We start from the raw sequence: 18,058 nt of genomic DNA on the forward strand, positions 1-18,058 counted from the left end.
AGGCTGAAGAAGAAGCTGCACCCGGGATGTTTCCAGTGGATCCTCATTGATACACCTATTAAAATAATGTCCTCTTAATTTATGAGGCCATGAAGCTGCTTCTAAGTTTAACTTTGCAACTCAGATTCAACCTCCGTCCCTCCAGACTGAGCCCCCCCCCCCCCCCGTCCCTTCAGGCTGCTTCCACGCTGATGCTTGCCTCATTTCTCAGCTTGTCATTTAATTTTCCATGCAAGTGTCAGGTTAGACGTCCAGGGACATGGGACTGACTGTCTGTAGCAGTCAGTTGTTCTCTGTTACATCTAAACTATGGCTTGACTTCATGATACGACAATAAAGTATTGACCATAGATCATATGTATAGAGAGAGATAAATAAGACTACTTTTTACTTTGAAAACGTTCAACAGCTCCATCACCATCACAGAAACAAGATGGACGACCTGACTGCTCCCGAGAGTGAGGCCGAATCATCTGGATCGCCCCCTTGTGGCTGGAACCAAACTAACATGTCTAAGTACAACTCAAATAATAAGTCCCACAGCTGGTTTGTGTTGTTTAAGGTTGTTCTTACCACAGTGATGTTAATAGAGTTAGAATAAATACATTAAATTATTCAGTTAGATTAACTTGATATTTGATACAGATTGATCGACAGCTCAGAAGGACTCGTGATTGGTCGTACACATGTGTTTGTTTCTCAGTGGTGGCTATAGTGTAAAGATAGAGGTTGATGTTGCTTGAATGAAACCATCTGGATAGCAGCTAATGTTTTATGATGGCTGTTATGTACGAGTTGCTCTGTTGCAGGAGCAGCTTGTAATTGTGTGAATGATGTTTTCCTCCGTATGCAGAGAAGATCACTGGATGTTAAAACCTGAGATAAATAAATTAAGAGGGCGGAGGAGTGACGGTGCAGATTTCTCATATGTTTTATTCATTCCCTCCCTCGTGTCATCCTTTTTAAACACTGATTCTCTGTGCACAGCCCCCCCCCCCCTCCTCCCTCCCTCCACACTGTAAATCAGCTCGCTGCTCACTGCAGAAGCCCTCCCTGATTTAGTCAGATTGAGGCCTTACTCTGTCTGGCGAGGGGACTCCTTCCCTCTCCCTCGGCAAACACCGGGTTAGAGTCATATCATGTTTCAAGCCATTACCAGCAGAGCCCGGCCCCGGGAAGGCGCTGAGAGGAGAGCGATCGGGGAGTGGAAGGGAGAGGGCCGCAGGAACGGCCATCCATCACTCCTCGGACCCCTGGCGCTCCCACTGCCACTCCACTGAAACACTCACCAATAAGTATGGGATGGAGGCAGAAGCCACGCCACGCCCAGGTGGGGGGTCAGAGCCAGCAGACGACGGAGGGAAGAATGGAGAGATGAGAGGGGGGGGGGAGGGAGCAATAGAACAAGTCTGGGTTTTATGTCATTAGAGCCGGGTGTGACAGCTTCATCTCCTCTGGCAACAAGCAAGGGGAAAAATGAATATGGGATGTAGGGTGTTGTCGATGGAGGAGACAGAGAAAAGAAGGGGAGGAGGAGGAGGAGGAGGAGGAGGAGGAGGAGGAGGAGGAGGAGGGGGAGGAGGCGAAGGCGGAGGCAGAGGAGGAGGAGGAGGAGGAGGAGGAGGAGGAGGAGGAGGAGAGGGAGGAGGAGGAGGAGGCGGAGGAGGAGGAGGAGGAAAAAAGGCAAATGGTAGAATATAAAGACCAAGAAGTAAAGACAAGACAATGATGCTTTTTTTTTTTCTTTGTCATTATTTCAAAACCGGAATATCCGTAAATCCAATTAAACATTATGTGGAAAAATAAATAAGCATGTCTAAAGTCAGCACCATCAGATTGAGATTGGGATCAGTGCTCAGACACGATCGAGATGATTGTTGTCTGCACTTCTCTGGTTACAGATCAATCAGGAACTGAGGAGCTAATGCACCATGACTCCATCATGACATGATTTGCTCAAATGTAATTTTAGCTGTTAAATCATAGCCGACATGAAAACTGAAGCTAAGTCACCGACTCCAGGGCGACATCGGCGTTTACGCACCTGAAACCAGGATGGGAAGAGCACAGTACAACTTACAACATGTATATATCCACAAGCAGAAAGATGTACGCCTGTTTCCAAAGTCCAGAATTAAATGAACAGCTGTGACTGTTAGATTATTTACAGAGAGGTCTGAGGCCTGAAAGCAGCTTAAGCAAAAGGAGTAAAGCCAGCAGCAACCCTGCATCTCAAGGTTTGAGAGTGAAATAGAGTCAGACACTGGTAAATAAGTTGCAAAGACTCTTTGCTGATATATTTAAGCATAACATAACACCCCCCCCCCCCCCCACACACACACACACACCACCACCACCATGACAGCACACAGAGCTGCTCGTGGTGACAGCAACACACAGCCGTGCATTAGCAAGATACGCTGAAGCATATTCACCAGTGAAGTGAGACCCGGCACATTCCTCACTGTAGAACTCAGAGTCAGCCAGAGCGAGTGGAACCTGCGCTGGTAATTAAAGCCTAATTCCTTCAGGCAGGTTGACAATTTACTCCTGTAAACAGGTTGTATACATACTGCAGAGTTTCAGACGGGGAAAGTCCTTCGCTAAATGGCTCCAGACATATCTGGAAGGGATTTGCGGAGGCCGGTTGTTAATTGTTCCTGTTCAATCATGAGCTCAATGAAACACGCCGACTCTGCGGAGGGGGGAGTGGGGGGGAATTATGATGAACCTGTGGCCGTGTAAAATAATCACAGCTGGACTTAAATGTTTGGAAACTCAAATTAATTGTATTTATTATTTGACTATTTAACTTAACTGCTGCCACATAAAGCAGTGTTTAGACAAACTCTGAAAAACGGGTCTGAGCTTTCTTGGTCTTTCTCTCTGTGTCTTCAACATGTCTCTTTGTCATCCTGAGATATTTGTGGGGGGGGGCTGAAGGGAGAAAGACCAGAGAATGTCATCAGCAACCTGCTCGGACATTCAGCCCACGTGGATCCTTTCAGGAGATTGTCTGCACTTCTGAAAGCAGCTTTTATTTTGCTCTGTTTTAGAAAGTTCGCATGGAAGCAGTTTGCAAAACAGTGTCACAAAGTCTTCCAGTTACCGTTACACTTAATTCGTCTTGCAACCTTTGTACATTTCTTAGACTCAACATCACTGATCTTCAGTTCCTGTCTGTCAGAGGATCCCGACTCCACCACTGCTCGTAGCATCGTGCTGCCTGTGATCAGACTGAGGCTTAAAAACAGCGGGTAAGGGAATGTCTCATCCTGACTCCTAAGGCTTTTCAAAGCATTACACTGAAAACCTCTATATGCATCAGAGTCACAGTCACCTCGTGGTTTATTAATGCAGAGTCACAAAGGTTTGAACGCAGCTCTGTCGCAGAGGAGCAGTAACTGTCACAGCTGGATGAGGCTTCGTATGCAGCACATACATCATCACAGCTGCTGCCCAAAAAAAAAAACAAATCATTCGACCCGCTGCCAAATAGGAGGTTGGGGGGGGGGGGGGGGGGGGGTCGGGGTGGAGGGGTGGACGGATGGAGGGGGGAGATAGAGAGAGAGAGAGAGGGGGGGAAATGGAGGGACTGAAAAAATGCCTCACTATAAAGGTTAATGTGTGTTTGGATGTTGGCGGCCGGAGGGTATCTGGCACCGTAATGAGTGTGAGAGAAAGTTCCAGAAACAAGATGGCATTTGCCCTGATTTCCAACGGCAGAGCAGAGGAGGAGGAAATGAAAGCAGCAGTGACGGAAGGAAGGAAAGAAGAAGGAAAGATGAAGGAAAGATGAAGGAAAGATGAAGAGAAAGAAGGAGTCTCACACAGTCAAGTTCGGTCTGAGTTGCACTTTCGAAACCAAGAGATTGACACTTTTACCTCATCGTAAGAAACTATTCTTAACACCAGATACTCACAGATGTGTTGTTGTGGCTGCACTCATCCTTCTTTGTGACTTTGCAACAGAATATTCTAATAAAATAACAGAGACTTAATGTGATTTAGTTTAATATGTGACACGTTGTCATTATTCCAGTCACAGTTATATTACTACAAACTTAGTTGACATGTTTCTTTCTTTACACCCTTGTTGCCTTGGGTTGTGCCACTTCTATTGCTATTAAATATACATCATATTTGACTTATTTAGCTTATTTAACTATAGTTGTGTATTTTTTTACACATTTTCCTTTGTAAATCTGAACAATTCTATTTTTGTAATCTTGTCGTGTTTCATTATTGCTCTCAAGTTCTTGAATGGTGTCATAGTCATTGAGATAAATGTTGCAGTTCAGGTGAAACATTAATTTCTTCTTAATGGTTAAATGATCGTAGACGTTACAAACACACAACATGTGAATATTCCTCCTCATTGTCGTACTGGCTGCACTGCTGTGCACCATTTGGCCCGTGTGTGTCGAGCAGGAAGCGATGAAAACCGTTTTCTGCATCATTAACAATCATGTTTATGTGATTCTCAGTCTTACTTATGCCAAAGAACCTTCTGTTTCAAATAACACACAGAGCTGTGACATCTCAATGGAAATTTAAACTCATTATGTGTATATTAAAAACCTGCCATCATTATCCAGTGTATTTAGACATGATGGTGGGTTTGAATAAAATCACAATGGTTGCTGTGGGTCAGTGAGTGAATGTACAAAAAGGCACAAGATGGAGTCAGGCCCGAGTCACTGACGAGGCCGCTGCTGAGAGGCTTTAGTGACGGAGATCAAACATCTGTAACATGTCGTAACTTAACTTGTGATTAAAGGACGGGGGGGCGGGCGGGGGGGGCTTAACGGGGAGGTTTGTTTGCAATAAGGAGGGGCAAGAGGGAGGGAGAGTGGGAGGGATGGTAAGAGGCGGAGAGAGAGAACAGGGTCACCAGTGGTAATCCCAGTGTAGCCCAGTGCACGAGGTTAATGGCGTCTCTGTGACGTGTGGGTGTGTGGGCGAGCCGCTGGAGCCCGGGACACAATAGCACTGGAGCCGACCTGCTGGATCTCCCACTCAGGCCGGATGATGGCTCATGTGATATCCATGCTCGGCTTATTTGAGATGAGATGTGAGGCCACTGCTTCGCATGCAAACACACAATCCCTCAAACACATAAACAAACACGCACACACACACACACACAATCAAAAACCTCCCAACAGGAGCTCATGTGTGTAAATGTTACATCATGTACAGACTCACTAACAAAAAAATCATTGTAACACTGACAAAATGACAATATTACGTGAAGTTGTATACGTCTCCTCACTGGTTGTGTTTTTATCAGGCACTAAGGTGACAGTACACAGAGATGACATGCGAGCTGTGCACCAAACAGATGTTTATAATATTTATTAATATATTTTTGTTGCACGATTTCAACATTTTAATTCATTTCCTGTCTTTTTTGTTGAGGCCAGTTGCACAAACCAACTGCACAAAGATTTTAGGCTTAAACAAACCAGTTAAACCACAGGTAACCAACGTGACTCTGACGCTTCATGTGAAATGCCTCACATATGAAAACATTCATTTTACATCCACACGTTTCACCTGAAGGCACGTGCGCGCCGAGTGAGTGCATGTGATACATTTTTTAAACTGTAGAACAAACACGTTTATTTTTTCTTCTTGTTGGAATAAAGAGCTGAACGTGCACTCTACAACACCACACTCATTCAGAGAGATGTCCCGCTCACTCACACTCACACCTCCACGACAGAGAGAGAGAGAGTTGATACAGCTGTGAGGGGCCACAGGTCAGCGCTCCGGTGTCAACTCCCGCTGGAAACACTCTCTGATGCCAGTGTGTCAGCATACGTAGTGAACATTTTTACATACGAGTGGGAAGCTTACGCTGAATGTTCTCTACTCGAGCATCACCACACAGAACATCCTGAGTGTGCAGCCGCTCTCGCAGTCCATTGACACACTGTGTAGCCTCGGAGGCCCATTGTGTCGCACCGGAGCGAAGCCAGATATTCATTATTAATGCTGCGGCGTTGATGTAGGATTTAAAAAGGTGAAAGCGTGGGGTTGCTCGGTGCACTTTGGAAACACATGATTTATAATATATAGGGGAGCGTACACATGTCAGGACGCCGCCAAACCAAACGCTAATGGGAAAATGAATGTGGACGAGACTGGTGCTGTCCCTCCTGTCGTCACTCATGGTTCAGCTGAGAGAGAGACTGAGGACAAAGATGAGAGTGTTTGGGTTCAAAGTGCTCAGAGAAATCGTGATAATTTGGCAAATGCATTATTCAGGTGGAATTTGTCAATTTAATAATATTTTTCTCAGAATTCATTAATTAAATGAAAACATGTCCTGTTTAGTTCTGTCAAAAAACTCCCTAATGCCCACAAACAACTGGCTTTTCCAATGTGAATGGATTCAATGTGCATTCGCTCCCAGTTCAAATGACTGGGAGACAAACTTCTCTGCTGGCAATGAAAACGAGTCAATAATCTATAATCTATTGTATTTAAAAACCTAAGTAGACTCATATAAATCACCTGGATTCTTACCTGATCTTAGCATGTGAGATACAACACTAAAATCATGTCTCAACCTTACAATTATTTAATGGGAGTTAGCACAATTTACAATCACATGTTTTGTTACGACAGATTTTTCTCTCCTCGCAGTCGATCTCTTGAAATCTGAAAATCCTCCTGCAGAATCTTCTGGAGAAGGGAGGAGCAGTGGCTCTTGTGCTGGATGGTACACTGAAATATTTGCCTACCAAAGGGAATCATCATGAATATTCCAAAGAACAATGGGGACCAATGCTGCTCCCCATCAGAGCAAATGGTTTAATCCTAAATCGGCACTAACTAAACTGAACAGTGTCTTCAAACAAGCCGCCTCTCACTTCACTCAACATCCTCTCCAGTGAGTAATTCACACCCTGATCAGGATGAGTGACTCCGCTCAGATAATTATCTTCCGATCTAATTGAAGCCGAGTCGACGCTTCACACGTGGATCATTATTTTTAAGTGAGAGGCCGACTCTGGGTCCCTGCTTCCTCGCTGACAGCTCCTGTCCCTCCATCTTCCTCTGTGGTGCTCTCCAGAGTGTGGAGCTAGAAGACTGACGCCCCAGCTGTCTGTGTGTGTGCGTCTGTGTGTGTCTGTGTGTGTGTGTCTACTTGGCGTCGGGACATAAGTCGCCGCTGACAAGTGGCGGTGTGTGTGTTGACATCTCATGACTCTGACATGTTCATCAGAGGAGGAACTCAATGTGCACACAGCTGAATATATTTAGATATATTTACACACAGAGGTGTTCATCTCCACAGAATCTCATTACTGGATGTAAACAACAGTGATAATAGGTTCCTGATGAGGGCTGCGGTGTTTTTGCCGGTGACCAGTGAAGCGATGCATCAGTTCAGGCGTCGCACCGGAGTCATTAACCGTTTCATTTATGCCTCACAATCAGCGGCTCGTACGTCACCGGGGGCTGGGGGGGGGGGGGGGGGGGGGGGGGCGAGTTCGCTCATTTCCCACGGGCGCCTCTCGTTCTCTCCCACACCTCCTGCAGTCTGAAGGCATGCATGAATTGGAAACTCTAAATTGCCCGAAGCGTGAATCTAACTGTGAGAGTGTTCTTCTCTGCGTCCTCTGATAACCTGGTGAGCTTCCCTGGCTGTGCCCTGTCTCTCCCCCAGTGCATGCTGGGACATATTGCAATCGCTGTAGAGTATTTGCCTCCGTGTTCCAACGTTTTCCTTTTATTAACACATCCCTGCTCCTTCCCAGCACATCCACACTAGTCCGTCTGCATTGGCACATATTGGATTTCATATTCCTCCTGTAGCAACACCCTGTGTGTGTGTGCGGTGTGTTTGTGATGCCACTTCAGACAGCGCTACACACACAGACCCACACACACACACTCAGACTGCAGGGCCTCTGCTTGTTTTACATGGACAGCAATATCTAACCATGAATCTGTGAGGAGCCATAAAGGCCGCGGCGCTGCAGGAGCGAGTTCACCAGCAGCCTCGAGTTTGTTTGTTTTGGCTGCAAATCTGTTGGTGAGCAATCTAAAAAGATCCTCTCGCTAAAACAGAGCCAACCGGCTAAGAAACCGCAAATAGAGATAATAACAAATAACCTCATTGTGAGACTGAATCTCTCTGTGCAGTCAGGATGTGTCCGTGTTCAGGAGGAAGCTGGGGTGTTGAGCAGGAGCACTGATTCCAGGCAGATCACTGGGATCCTTTCTCTTTTTTTCAGAGCAGGACCATCTGGCATTACAAACAAAATCTCTGATATGACAGCGTTGGTTTCTGCCTGGTAGTTTTCTTTTTTCTGTGTCACAGATGCATCCAGTGATATTAATCCTGTCTGGATCTGCCATGTCCTCGTCCACAGCCCGGGTCTGTGCAGAGTGGGCACTGTTCAACCTGCAGCAGGATTCAGTGCAGGAGTTTAATGCTTTTAGAATAATGCATTATTGCTCTCAGATAATAAAGCCAAATTTATCATATTATTATAAAAATAGACAGCAAAGCTCAAAGGTTGAGTTTCTTCCAGATGCAGTTTAGAGGCATTCAAATTGCTTCCCTGTGTAAAACTAATTGAGTTCCAGTAGAAATTTAGCAAAAGTCATCTGGTTCCAAATCTAAAGCTTCATTGTGTAAACCATTGTGTTTCATTGTGTGACGTATGTTTCATGTGCTAACCAGTGAGTTACAGGGACGAGCTGCAGCCATTGAACCCCCCCTTCTGTAAATAGAGGTCGCCACAGCTTCAGCTAGCGATTCAGTCGCTAACGAGCTTCCCACATTGTGTCAGACTGTGCTCGCCACCTTGCAAACAGCTGACACTGCTAACCCCCTGAGCCCAGTTCTATAAACAGCATCAGAACCTCGCCATCCATCACTCGCGACCAAATCAACTCCAGCTGGATGTAATGTAAATGTAAATGAACCGAGTGGGCAGAGAGGAGAAGATGGAGGGAGGGCGAAGGGAGAGCTCACTGCTGCGAGATGGATGAGAGGCTGGTTTCCATCTGCCTTCATCTCGCCCGGTGGAAAGGTTTCCTCCGGCGAAATCACCTTCTGCCCCCACAATGCATTTCTAACTCACGCATTTCTCAGCCTGCACTTCGCCTCTCCTCCGTTTCTGTCTCATTCATTCCTTCCTCGCATTTTACTCTTCGCCTAAAACCTCACAATCCCATCACATCCCCCCACCCCCCCCGACCCCCCGCTCCTCTGCATCGCTTACAGAACGGCCGTGGAATACTATTTTCCTTGAAACCCAAACGCTGAGTCACTCACCCTGGAGAGAGAGACGGAACAGAAAGAGAAATCAGAGAGAGAGAGAGAGAGAGAGAGAGAGAGAGAGAGAGAGAGAGAGAAAGAGAGAGTCCACCTGTCATAAGAAGATCTGTGTCTCTTTCAGAAAGACGCATGCAGACAGACAAGCCACCAGTTCAGCAGACTTGTCACAGGAAGTCTCTGGGAGACAGCTGTCAGCCGTGTCCCGAGGTTAGAGAGTAAAGAGAAAGATACAAGAGACGGAGCAAGAGGAGAACGAGCGGGGAGAGATGGAACATTGACGGATTGACAGAAGAACTAATTAACAGTGATTTGACAAAAACACTTAAGTCATTTATCAAAGGACTGTGTCAAATAATCGCTCCTCCAATGGAAGGACCTGCTGCATTTCTCTGTTTAAAGCCAAATATCATTAAATTTGACTGATTCCCGGACAAAATAAACAATTAGAAAATGCAAACACGTGTTTGTGATGATCTGAAAGTGTTGTGTGTCATTTTAAAAAATGGATTCACAATGCAAATCACAAATATTTCTACTTTGGATTGAGGGGAAAAGAACTGTGTCAGAATACTGAGAAAAACTACAATCCACTGATCGCCCACACACACACACACCCACCCACCCACACAAACACACATACACACACACACACACACAAACACACACACACACACACACACACACACACACACACACACACACACACAGACACTAACTGATACAAACAAACACATGCTCCATGTCAGGCTCCAAAACACAAATGATGTAACCATCTGCCCCAAGGACAGAGCTGAGAGGACCAATGTGTAGCATATGACACCAAGCTTAGCTCTCTGCAACTGTGTGTGTGTGTGTGTGTGTGTGTGTGTTTGTGTTTGACAGTGTGTGTGTGAGTGTGCGTGTGTTACTGAGTTGTGTTTCCCATCAAGGTGACAGTGACCTTCTAGACAGCTTCCCATTTCCCCCAGGAAACCTCCTGTGTGGTAATATAATATGTAATGTGCGGTTTAACAGCTCTGATTTCTTGGAAAATAGCCTCCTCCATCTTTAGCCTCTCATCGTCGAGGCTTCAAATTGCTGCTGCTTTGCATAATAAGATCCAGCAGAGCGGCAGCTTCCCCGAAATAAACAAATCCAGCACTGGAGAAAGATTGTCCAACTGGGCCTAACATGATAAACTGACCATAGCTGTAATGTTTCCAAAATAAAAACTGTCTTAGCCGTCTCTGCCGTCTCCTCTGTGCTTTTCTGGGCCATTTCCCTGCAGCTCTGTCGGCTCCGAGGCCTCCGCCAGAGCAGCCAGCTCCATGCGTCCTCTCACACAGAGGCTGGCATCGCTCTTTGAAGCTAAAAATAACCGCGGTAACAAAATGCAGCGAGCTCGGGATAATCAGAACCAACGGCCGAACGCCGGGGCGGCTCGCTCGCAGGGCTCAGAGCTAAACTGCTGAGTGGTGAAAGACCGGGAGAGAATCAATACGGTGTCCAGAGCGGCTGAGGAGCCTCGTGTGGCCGACACGCCCACGTATGAAGAATCATTATCCATAAGTGACCGAGAGGGAGGGAACTTTAACTGGTGCTGATGTCAGGATGAATGGACTGGAAAACGATTTAATAGATTCAAGTGACGCCGACGTTCAGACACTGGGAAGTGAAGTCACCAGTTCATTATAACTCTGTAATGATAATAGGATTCGTGGTATTGGATTATTATTAGTGATGCATTAGCAGTGTTTTAATGATGGAGGTGTGTGTGTGGGGGGGTTAATCTATTTAAATTACATAGAATAGGGTAATTCAGATTTATCTTTGAATCCTAATGCACCTGTATGTGTGAGCACATGCAACCAGAGAGTTAATTAAAGTGTTTGGTTCAAAGGCAAAAATGTACTTGAGAAAATTCATTACTTTTGACCCAGTTCCTCACCAGTGAGGAGCTGTGGCTCAGGAGGGAGAGCGGGTAGGTGATGTTTGGAGGTTCGATCCCTGGTTCCTCCGATCCCTTTGACAAAATGATTCATTTATCTATCTGCGCAACTTCATGTGTTTACCTTGTACTTTATAGTTCTTTGTGTTTATATTGTATTTATACTGAGTGTCTAATCCAATGTTCCCTCTTATCTTCTCTTTTCTTATCTTCTCTTATTTCATCTTATCTCATCTTATTGTCCTTGGGCTACAGACACTGCTCTCCAATCTGCCCCCCTGACATCCCTTCATCATTCACAGACTGACATGAATCAGTGGATGTGACTCGAGCTGTAAAACACTTTGAGTGGTTGTTGAGACTTAAGAGCCCAAAATAAATGAGGACCATAATTTACCAGACGTGCATTGATTGAAAAAAGACTAGAACAAACCAAGTGACTGTGTTATTGTTGTCGTGAGATTTATTTCTTCATTAACTTGAGGTCGTCTAACGAGTCTCCGAGAGGCAGATTTAATAATTCATGTAATATTTGAATGACAGCTTCAGGTCAAACAAGTCGAGTGAAAGAGTTTGACCTTAGTTTTAAGCTTCAGAGGTAAAATACACACAAGTGACGCAGTGGACTGGAGACACCACCCCCCCCCCCCCCCCCCCCCGCCTGCTGCTCATTATGCTGCCAGCACCTGTTAGTAAACAACGCTATTAGCAGAGATAAAATGCTTCGAGAGAGATTATTTAACCTGAGTTTGCACTGAGCGATCAGAAACCCAACGATTCAGGGCAGCACCAGTAACAGTCTGATACCGTTTCTCTTTCACTGAGCTAAATGATTGGATTTTTGTTCCCCTCCTCTGCATTTTCATCCCTCCTTCATCTCTCTCTCTCTCCCTCTCTCTCTCTCTCTGCCTGTCTCAAGGTCAGCTCGTCCGGTTCTTATTACCGGTGCTCCTGCAGCTGATGTGGACTGGACTCAGGCGAGTGGCTCGCCTACAGGGGAAATGTCAAAAGTTGGTTTTCCAAAAAAGTTTTCCTATATCTACTCGGAGAATCAAAGTGAAAGGAACATCCCCCTGTTCCTGAACTGCATTATGGGAAATATGTTGCACCAAACTTAACCACCAGCTTGATTTTTGTTCAGGGAGGATTTTAAATGAAATGAATGAGACAGTGGTTGAAGTGGACGTCAGGTAAACTTAGACTGTGACACCAGTTGGTTTGCATGGATCCTCAGAAACTGTAGAAGTGAACCCAGACACCTGGACTGGTTTGTGCTCCACGTCTCTTTCAAGGTGCCTCAGTTCCGACTGGTGGGAGGTTTCATCTTCTTAACCTCTGTGGGTCTTCACCTATGCATGAGATGTTATGTTAAACAGGCCTGACTGGGACACAGCATGGCCTCGGTTACCAAATACAGAAAAGATGTGTGTGAAGGTTGAAACGAGAGCACAATCGCTCCCTAACCTGGAGTGGTCCTTACAATGCCTATTGTCTTGGTTGCAATTGCATTTCCTGTTGCACTCTCTTTGCCAAAGCTGTCCTTTTCACCCACAGCTCAGTGTCCGGCTGCAGATTATTGCTCTCGTTTGTCATGTCCCAAACTTCTCTCGTCTCAGCGACACACAAACAAAGTGCGACAGCAGCTGTTGGCCGCGGTCACACTCCTAACAGTCGGATGTTTATTTGCTTACTTGGGTTTAACGGTTCTCTGCTGTCGGCCGGCTGCTGGGTTTAATAAGGGAGAGAGAGAGGGAAAGGTGAGCTATGGGAAAAGGAGGTGTAGATTATTGGCCTGTTTGGAAAACTCTCTTATTTAATAACCCACAAATCAATCTTTACATGCTGTGGGATCCCTGTTGTATTATATCAAATTTGGAAACTAAATATTAGGTTTTGGACACAATTTACATGCTGTTTTATGATGTCATGTATTGATTAGTTAGTTGGCTCCTCCAACCAGAAGGTCAACAGCTCGTATCCCAGTCCATGCCGAAGTGTCCTTGGGCAAGATGCTGAAAAAAATGGCCCGTCATAGATGTTGAATGCACTAATTCAAAGTTGCTTTGGGTAAAAGCCTCAACTAAATGAAATGTAATGTAAAAACTCGCAGATGGCAGCTTCCTCTGAGGAGCAGACGCAGATGAATCCTGGAATGAACTCTTACATCTCGTCAGCCACCTTCCCCGCCACTGGCTCCAATAGAATGCAATAAAACGCCTCATCTAATCAAGACCATGCTTCCATCTGAATCCAATATTAAAAGCTCCAGAAGTTAGCGGCAAGATTTAACCAATTTGCACCTCTTCATCATCTGGACTTGTGTGATTTAGATGAGCTCGGGAGGGAAGCGGACAGAAGAGAGGACGATGGATAATGTCCACCTCGGCAGTCGTGAAGAATTGTTGAGAGAAATCTCAGAAAATAACACTTTTCCACTTTCCTCTGCTCCACAGTGTCGGGGATTGAACGCACCTCGAACACCGTCATTCACTGAAAGAGTTCTCCTGCACAGGGAATTGCTCGGTCTGGCATAATTCGTCAAAGGGCCATCTTCAATTATTTACACTTTGCCTTCTACATATTGAACATGTTTCTCTTTCGCGTCATTAATATTTCATCGCTCTTCCTCCTGCAAGACGTTTCATCAGAATGAATCAATGTGACGTTAAGCTTAGCACGCACGGCCTCTCCCTCAAATTAAAACACTAATCGGGACGCCACGACAGGATCCCGCCGCACTCGGTTAACGGTCAAGCACCAAGCCCCCCCGACATAAACCGACTGTGAGGCAGTAAATTAGAGAACGTCTTGATCTTTTAGGGAACAACGTGTGTGATTGGCTGTAAGTTATCCTGACGGTTAAATGAAGTGGAACATGAGGAGAGTGTGAGCATTCATCATTTAGATGTGTGGGAATACACATGCTGGCTTCCCCAGACATTTGTATATCAAGACTTCCCAGTTGTGTGTGTATGTGTGGTGACAACTATGCATCAAGGTTTGCTGCAGAATATCTGAACAGGTTGTAAATTGGAGTAGAAACGGGTACACTGTAAAAAAAGTTTAATTTGTCTTGAATCAGTTTTAAAAGGTTGAATTTAATTGTGAATGACTTGTAAGGTGGAGATATTTATATATAATTATAAAAATGATTTGGACTAATGCAATGTTCATACTCATGAAGATACAATAACATGTATGGGCGGAAAATATCTTTTCAAAATGTGTTCTTTAGTGGCCACTTTATTATTATCCCTCTAGTATCAAGGAAACATAGCATTTCTACACTGAGCATCACAACATCCATATTAAAAACATTAAGTGGTAAAATTCAGTGTTGTATGCCAGTCACCATCTTGTCCACATACTGTATTGTTTCCCATTAAAGCTGTAAATCTACTATTTGAGCTGCAGGGGAGCTGTGGGGGGCGGGGCTGATGTCAGTCCTCATTCACACAGGAGGTCACAGCTGGGTCACACACACAGAGGACATGGGACACACGTCCATGTGCTGCTGCTGACACCCAAGCGAGCATGGGCAATTTCCAGTGCACGGGCACAGTCATGCATACATGGAGAAACCCCACAGGGATCCTGTTACTAAGCAGCTCACACAACTAATCCAACTGTAAAGATTCTGAACTCTACAATCTGGTTTAAAACCTGAAATCTCTCCATATGAGCTGATTAGTGAAACACAAACATGGACCTGATGCCCTCAGTGGTGCCCGGCAGAGATGATAGCCAGAGTTAATTTAATTAGTAGATGAAATGACTAAAGTGTCAAAGTGACGACACAACAACACACACAGAGATTTCTAGAGAAACAGGCAGAGATCACAGGACACAGGACTTAACAAACACAGCTTTGATTCAAGTTAAATTGTTGAAATGATAATAGAGCCTCTTATTTAATGTGAAATTTGGAGCAGATTGGAAACTATATGCTAGTGTTACAGCAAGTTTCTGCTCCACTGCAAAATATTGAAACACAAACATTATGACACAGAACACAAAGGCCAGAAATCTGTTGTGTTGTACTTTAGAATAGGTTATGCTCGACGTTGGCTGAGGATCATGGGAAACTACTTGTTGGATTGCAATCGTTGCTCATATTTTCAAAACCCCTTCTAAAAAACCATGCAAATATGAGCATGCAGGGGATTAGAGAGCAGAGTATAAGACCACAAATGCCAAGAGCAATTTTATTGAAACACAGCCCTGGAATAATCCCGGCTTTCTACAGATTTGGAACTGTATCCTGATCACAGAGGCCAAGTGAAGGTTTTTTTTTTCATCCAATTTTGTGTGGTTGAAAAATGCAATTGTTCATGTGATCCAATAAAAATCTTTTTGCTGGAAACTATAATATGCTCTGAAAGATCGGTGCAGCGCTGCAGACGTCAAGTTAAGAGCTTCAGATTCGAGCACATTTCCACTTTGCTATTGAGATATTTAGACGTAAGCACAAGGCACTTTTATGGCATAATTTGCCATAAACACTATAATAAGAATAGAACACCCTGCTCCATACTGTTGTCACACAAAGTGACACTAGCCACCAATTTACTTGTGTGTTAATATGAGTGTAAACCTTTCCCTCCATGAAGTGGCTCAGGGAACCTGAAGCGCAGCACAGGGAACACGCCTTCTTCAACATGTCTTCTCAGCTATCGTTATTTAATAAGAAACATCTCAGCACAGACCATTAAAACAATCATTCAACATCCAGGCTTCTGTTAAGCCCATGTAGCGGTTGTGTGTGTCTGTGTGTGTGTGTGTGAGTGATAGGTAGGCTCCTGTAATTCTGTTGCTTGCACAGTCACGGTGATGGGCTGTTAATCTGGATTTAGGTTTCAGGGCCACTGTCTGACTGAAACCTCATCGCACTGAGTGGCTCAGCGCGGAGACAAAGACCTCCGGCTGCACCGGGACCAACTCCGGAGCACGCACCCGACAATCATGTTAGTGCCGTGACTCCAGGCTGAGCTGGCCGGCTCACTTCCTTTTGTTTTCTTCTGGAGGGGATAAACTCATCACTCATCACAACATTGACTCATCTTATATTGTTTAGATTCTGATTTCTGATTCTCTTCCTCTTTGTTTATTTCTATTTCATTGGCAAATAACTTCGGGTATGCAATTTCCAGTTTGCCTGAAATCCCTCTCATTATCACTGAGGCTTCCCCCTGACACTTTGCCCTGCAGAGCAGAGGTCACCCGGCTCGCTGTAATGGTATCATCTCTGTTGTCGGCTCCATTCTGCATTCACTCCTCCAGCGGCCTCCCATTTTTTTTTCCTGCAGCGTGGAGGATGCTGCAGCAGGAGAACTCCCAAATGGGAATTTATAGCAGCAGCACATGCAGGCTCATTCCAATTCACAGCTCTATAGGCCATAGCAGGCGACTGGGAGCACCACAGCCCAGTGTCGATTAACATCCACGTCCATCTCAATTCTGTGACACACAAAGACAGTGACAGCATCGATAAGAGCACCCAGATGGCCCAGCTTTACTTAAATTAATATAATTCTCTCCGTTCCTGAGCACGAGCCAACACGGGCCATTGGGTAACGCCGCCGAACACATTCACACATAATGGACGGTTAATGTGAAAGTGATGGCCTTTTCAAATCAAAGCAGCATGTGGGTGGTAGAATAAAGGGGGAGGCACGGTGTTTAGGATGATCAAATGAGCTGGCTGCTCCGTAGCGGCAGAACTTTCTCAGGCGAGCTGGGGAAGAAGTGACATTTTCCCTGGGAGATCTATCAACGAGGCTTAATGGCTTTCAGGAGCACTTGCTGGAGATATGGCATTCTTTTTTAACGGTTAATTAATAAATGAATAGATGATGAATGGCCTTCATTTTTCCTCCTGGTAATGAAATGATGCACGCACACACGCACACAAAAACGTACACACACACACACAAAAGAACACACACACTCACACACACACCCTCCAATGTTTCTAATTATCAGAGGGAACATTCCCGAGTCTCTAGTGTAGTCTGGGGACATTTTCATTATCGTGGAAACAAAAGAAGCAACTTTGCAGTCAAGTGAACCGAAACCACAGCAGGTGGAAGGCGTTGGGTTTGTTTACCACTTTTATTGAATGTCTGTCATCATGTTATTATCGCTAATTGAATAAATGGCAGCGATTGTGTAAATCACACATTGCAACGGACCATGTGATGAGGGATGGCAACATGATTCCAGCTTAAACGCCATCACAGAGCCATTTAGGTCAGAGCACATCAATTACATTGCACACAACAAACACACAATGCATAAGGGACATATATTAGTATCATGCTATGACTCTGAGAGATGAGATCAACAGCATGAGATGCATGAGCCTGTATCATCTATATTTCATTAAATGCCCACTAACCTATCAGCTTTTTTTTTTCCTGCAGACACGAGCGACCCGATTCATGCAGAGTATGAGGTCATTGTTAAAAATGAAACAGTGTCCTGTCACTGAGAAGATCTCTGTGCAGGTCCGAGCCCGGAATCAGACAGAAACATCACAAGCACAGGGACATCCAGCAAATAATGTGACACCATTTTGAGAGCTGGAAGATTTATCGAGGAGGAAGCTGTGTGTGTCTGTATGTGTGTGTGTGTGTGTGTGTGTGGGTCATTCATTTGAGCAAGGAAATCCCCTGCAGCACTTATCAATGGCATGATTGCTTGCATGACTTCAGTCAAGGACGGCAATGTCAAGAGCAAAGGTACAGAAATCTCCATTCATTCATTAATGGATAAGAACAAATTCATTTCAAGTCCATTAAGATCCAAAGACTGATTAGTATGTGTGG

The 18,058-nt window shown here is 45.0% G+C and overlaps 1 protein-coding gene across 1 annotated transcript in view; it reads right to left on the reverse strand.

Moving 5' to 3' along the window:
• Positions 1 to 18,058, reverse strand: part of LOC133966346 (pro-neuregulin-3, membrane-bound isoform) — a 277,333-nt gene that overhangs the window by 256,646 nt on the left and 2,629 nt on the right. The gene's annotated exons all lie outside the window — the stretch shown is intronic.

This window comes from Platichthys flesus, chromosome 12 (assembly GCF_949316205.1).
Source record: "Platichthys flesus chromosome 12, fPlaFle2.1, whole genome shotgun sequence".
NCBI lineage: Eukaryota > Metazoa > Chordata > Actinopteri > Pleuronectiformes > Pleuronectidae > Platichthys > Platichthys flesus.